The 6,000-nt window shown below is 41.6% G+C and overlaps 1 pseudogene; it reads left to right on the top strand.

Annotated features, from left to right (window-relative positions):
- The first annotated feature begins 4,650 nt into the window (after positions 1-4,650).
- LOC128702941 (5S ribosomal RNA) lies at positions 4,651-4,769 on the top strand (annotated as a pseudogene).
- Positions 4,770-6,000: the final 1,231 nt, after the last annotated feature.

Below are 6,000 nucleotides of genomic sequence, written 5' to 3'. Positions count from 1 at the left end.
CATAAACAGTCGTAGCTCTTAAAACCCACAATATCAAGGGAGAAATACCGCACAAGTCGCAACATCCCTTCAAAAAAAAAAAAAAGCAAGAACATAGGAGAAATGGTTACCTCGCTGTCACACGGACCATCCAGATGATTAATCTCATCACATAGGGACGCGAGGAAGGAGGAGAGACACACAAAGGAAATGAGGCAGATAATTGCTTATAATAAAGGGTTGGAGTATGAAAGATGAAAGGAGGAGACAGGGAGAGTAATGGGGGAAGACTTCTACTTATGGAATGTCTGATACGGAGGACGTCTCTACATGCCACACTCCAAGGATAACCTATTGCGATAAAACCTCACTTTATGTACACTGAGAGAGACGTGGCAGGCTTTACATATTCTTAAGATTTAAAACTTACATACGATGGAATCTGGTTGCCAGAGAAGTGTCTAGTTTCGCGATTAGTGGAAGGAGGTTCACGCCTTCACTATGCCCTGAGTAACCCATACCAGTTCAACGATTTTCATAAAAAATAATAATTATTATTGTTATTATTATTCTATTATCATTATTATTTATTTACGCTTTGTGTACACAATATATTTTTTTCTCAGGGGTCTTGAGCCACACAGGTGTGTTACGGTCACATAAAAAACCACAATATGTGGATTTAAGCTGAGATAACACAATAAAGTCAAGCTTAACACTTATTTCCATCGAGGTTCTGACCACTTTACATAGACGGTTATACCTGCCGTCAATTATATAGAAATACAAATCAGATACACAAATAACCCGCACATAAAAGAGAGAAGCTTACGACGACGTTTCGGTCCGGCTTGGACCATTGACAAAGTCACACTAAGCTTCTCTCTTTTATGTGCGGGTTATTTGTGTATCGTTCCAGTCACGGTATTGTGGCTTTTTTTTTTTTTTTACAAATCAGATAATAAGTCAAATGGAGCATCTCAACATTTATGAATGTTTTAACCATACAAAAATAATAATCTTTATTTCTAAAGTACATGTACAAGGTATACAGGCCTAGCTGACATCAATGATATATTACTATATAGAAAGTCGCTTGTTATACAGTGCATTTCGGGCAAATTAGGTCAATTTTGTCCCCAGGATGCGACCCCCACACCAGTCGACTAACATCCAGGTACCTATTTTATTGATAGATGAGCATGTATAATAGTACCTTAAGGAAACACATCCTAATGCTTCCTCTCGTAGCGGGGATCGACACCCGGACCTCAGGGTGTGAACTGAGTGCCCTAAACAAATCACGGTAAGGGTGGGGATTAAATTCGCGGCAAGTGAGCCGTGAAACTCCAGGCCAGCGTGTAAGCTATTGGGCCTGCTGGACATACCCTTTCTGTAGCTTACTTCATGTATTCCTTGACTCTTTTTTTTTTTTAATTTCTTACACTGCGACTGGCCATGATATGGTTAGGTAACACCTTCCATTCCTTCACCACTGTGTCACAGTAGGTGTTTGAGGTTGGTCACATGCTGTGGTTACTACAAAATTGTCTTTACTTACACCTAGTAGTATACTAGCCAGGCCACGGTGCCCTGTGGCCTGATAGCTAAAGCTCTCGCTTCACACGGTGTGGGTTCGATTCTCGGCTAGGGTAGAAACATTGGGCGTGTTTCCTTACACCTGTTGTCAATGCTCACCCATCAGCAAAATGGGGAACCTGGGTGTTAGTGAACTGGTGTGGGTCGCATCCTGGGACAAAACTGACCTAATTTGCCCGAAATGTTATGCATTACAAGCGGCTTTCTATATAGTAGTATGTCATTACCTGGAGACAGTTCCGGGGTTCAACGCCCCCGCGACCCGGTCTGCGACCAGGCCTCATAGTGGATCAGGACCTGATCAACCAGGCTGTTACTGCTGGCTGCACGCTATCCAACGTACGAACCACAGCCCGGCTGGTCAGGTACCGACTTTAGGTGCTTGTCCAGTGCCTGCTTGAAGGCAGCCAAGGGTCTATTGGTAATCCCCCTTATGTATGCTGGGAGGCAGTTGAACAGTCTTGGGCCCCTGACACTTATTGTGTTGTCTCTTAACGTGCTATTGACGCCCTTGCTTTTCATTGGGGGGATGTTGCATCGTCTGCCGAGTCTTTTGCTTTCGTAGAGAGTGATTTTCGTGTCCAAGTTTGGTACTAATCTCTCTAGGATTTTTCAGGTGTATATAATCATGTATCTCTCCCGCCTGCTATGGTCTGTATACCTTGTACATGTACTCGTAGAAATAAAGAAATTATTATTATTATTATTATTATTATTATTATTATTATTATTATTATTATTATTATTATTATTGTCATTATTATTATTATTAAAATTATAAAATTTTCAGCAAAATATTCCAGACACTGGTTGTTAAGAAGTTCTGAATACACGGTTGAGTTTCAAATGATTTGCTCTATGTGATCCTTTAAGCATTTACAGTTTTTGGTTATTTCCACCTATGTGGAACTTGCCAAGTTGTAGGAAAACACAGAACATCTTGCACAAGGCTCTTGAAGCAAGGAGTGGACCTGGTTGCTACCAGCGAAGAGGTGAGGGCCAGGAGCTGTGACTCGACCCTTGCAATCACATATGAGTACATATAGGCAAGTCCACCACCCAACAATAGATCCTGGCTTCTTCAGCAACTCTAGTCAATCCGGCTTCAGCATTCCAAGATTTCGCAACCTGAGATACTAGTTATGTATTATATTTGACCACCAAGGCAACGTAGTCAGCTCAGGATCCTTCAGCTCAACAGTCAACGAATTATTCCGTCTGAATAACTTACCACAAATTAAATTTCCCTGGGCAACGCCATCCGCCCGAATATTCAAAATCGTCACCGCTACTGAGGCTACCATCTTCATTCCGTCAACAAGAAACACTTCCCAATGAAAATCTTACAGTATAATCCTCACCTGCCTCTCCAGGCCTGCCATCAGAAGAAATTCTGTAAACATCTCAAAGCATCATTCTCCAGCCAACATCCTCTACTCTCAGCAACATTTGAAGACCCCCCAACCCCACCTGAAGAAGGAACGAGAACTTATTCATTGTCCAGTTCTACACAAACCACTTGACCAGCTGAGCTGTGGTACGTACGTTCGATTCCGTGCGGCCAGCAGTAACAGCCTGGCCTGATCATAGACCGGGCCGCGGGGGTGTTGGCCCCCGGATCACCCTCCAGGTAGACTTGGGATTACATCATTGAATCATGCAATACTTACTCTCCCCAACACTGAACTGAACTACTAACATTTATTTGAAATCCTACATGACAGAGAACCTTCATTATATTCTGTGATCGCATTAACGTACACTAAAGTAAACTCTGTCTCTTTACTCCCTACCAAGAGTGGACTAGGCCACTCAGATTTTTCCTCCCTTTCCTATTATTTACCCCATATCCCTTTTCCAAATGCTTCATCCTTCCCCAGTCCTCCCTTACCTCCAAGTCTTCCCTTTCCCTAACTCTTGCCATTAACTTTAGAATAACATGGAGAAAAATTACCATCATAGAAATGTGTTTGTCAGTAGAAAATAAATAAGTTTGGCATAGGTTACACAGAAAACTGTTTAGAGAATTCATAGAAAACGTTTGAAATTGTTCTCTGTTACAGACTAACTTATATTAAGATTCCTAATACCACCTTAAGTAATTAACTTTTTATTTAGATTTCAACGATAATCCTTTATACTTTTTATAGTGACTTGAGGGCACACAAGAGTTACTGGTGTACAGGACATTAATTTAGGGAATAAGATCAATTTTACCCCTTGGTGGCCTGGTGGCTAAAGCTCCCGCTTCACACACGGAGGGCCCTGGTTCGATTCCCGGCGAGTGGAAACATTTCGACACGTTTCCTTACACCTGTTGTCCTGTTCACCTAGCAGCAGTGCTCCCCTTTCTTTATATTTGACTGGCTCCTCCTCCTTAGTTCCCCACTACTACCACTACTACTACTACTACCACCAGTACTACTACTACTACTACTACTACTACTACCACCACCACCACTACCTCTTCCTGCCTATATATAGCCGTCCTGCTCCACTTCTGATTAGTGTGATTTTGTAAATGGTCCAAGTCGGACCGAAACGTCGTCGTAAGCTCCTCTCTTTTATGTGCGGGTTATTTGTGTAAGGTACCTGGGTGTTAGTCGACTGGTGTGGGTCGCATCCTGGGGGACAAGATTAAGGACCCCAATGGAAATAAGTTAGACAGTCCTCGATGACGCACTGACTTTCTTGGGTTATCCTGGGTGGCTAACCCTCCGGGGTTAAAAATCCGAACGAAATCTTATCAGTATTGTGTGTATTGCAACTATTGTATGGTTGTATATTTTTCACTAAAACCACAGGTAGTGACTGGTGAGGTGTATTACAGGATTTAATCTTATTTATTTTATTTTTCGTCAGATTTCATACATTTTTGTAAAATCAGGTATTGATGGAAAAAAATCTGGAGAAATTTTGGCAACAAATAAATGAATCAAAAATATAATAAGAAAAAATTGATTTGGCAACACTCTTGGCCAAATTGGTCAGGTCAAAATTATTTTGATCAGTCTCTATAAATAAAGCAACGTTCAATTGATGTCTGGACGAATGCCCACATTAATGTTAAATGTCAACGGCCATACCTCGTTGACTGCACCACTTCTCGTCTGATCAGCGAATCTAAGCAACGTTGGGTTTGGTTAGTGCTTGGATGGGTGACCGACTGGAAACACCAAATACTGTTTGTATCAATCTTTACGGTGGCCCGTGGCCTGGTAGGCAACGCCCTCGTTACACTGAGTATCTGTGGTTCGATCCCCGGCAAGGGGGAAAACATTGAGCGTGTTTCCTTATACCTGTTGTCCCATTCACCCAGCAAGCATCCTGGGGGTCAAGACTGAGGACCCCAATGTGAATCAGACAAGTGGCTAACCCTCTGGGGTTAAAAAACAATTCGATCAATATTCCACGAAATTGGCATTCACGGCGGCCTAAGGATTAATATAGGCCTCATTTCGTAATAGGAAGTGTCGTGACTGTTCCTAATGGAGAGTGAGGGAACGTGATTTACGGGACCACGATAATAGAGTGGTAAAAGGTGATTACGGGTAGGACCGGGGGTGACTGACGCGTCGTCCTGGACTGAGCCCCGGGAAAATTACCCTTGGTTTAATCATCACTCATCGGTCTCAGATCTTAATGAAGTGATCTCTAATGTGTATAATAATTTGAGTCATTAGATCGTCTTGTGAATTGTAATGTAATTAAGGATAATAACGCTAAGTTAAGAGAATATGTGAAGTGAAATAAGTCGTTTGCTCCGAGTGAACACGCTAGACCTCGTTGTTAACGAGACGAGGAAAGGGAAACTCCTTGAGTCACGACGTCTAAAGCAGGACAAACCAGCGGATACCTCGTCCTGCTGGAATGAGAATCGTGTCGGTGTAGCAGGACACCGAAAATGAGTAGGTTACGAGTGATCCAGCTACATCAAGTGACCACCAGAGAACATCTGGTAAGTAGTGGGATTATGTACAAATACGGATGTATCCAGGTGTATCCTAGCTAAACTAATATAATCTATACAGTCCACAATTAATTAGTAGCACCGTACTTGTGGGTGCTACCCAATCCATACTGGTCTCGGATAGATATGGATAAGATTTATCTTGATTTACCTCAAGTTTCATCGCCCTCCCAAAAAAAACGAAGTTAGTAAATTTTTACAAAAAAATATTTGCAATATGCAGCCGCCCATAAATGCAAAAAAAAAAAATCGGGGCTCTTAGCATTTTTGAGGGGGATTGTAAAACAATAATTGTGTTGTTGAATGCTTACTGTGAAAATCTTTTCATTAATAGGTTTATTAAGGTATGCACAAATAGTTACATAGATTATTATACATAGCAGTATATGATGTAGGTCTGCATATAGGTCAGTAATTTACTTTCCAGAAATTTAAAAAAAAAAGATCGACAC

Source organism: Cherax quadricarinatus, chromosome 82 (assembly GCF_038502225.1).
Source record: "Cherax quadricarinatus isolate ZL_2023a chromosome 82, ASM3850222v1, whole genome shotgun sequence".
Taxonomy (NCBI): Eukaryota; Metazoa; Arthropoda; class Malacostraca; order Decapoda; family Parastacidae; genus Cherax; species Cherax quadricarinatus.
Note: the sequence above shows the minus strand (reverse complement) of the source record. Positions and strands in the feature narration are given on the sequence as shown.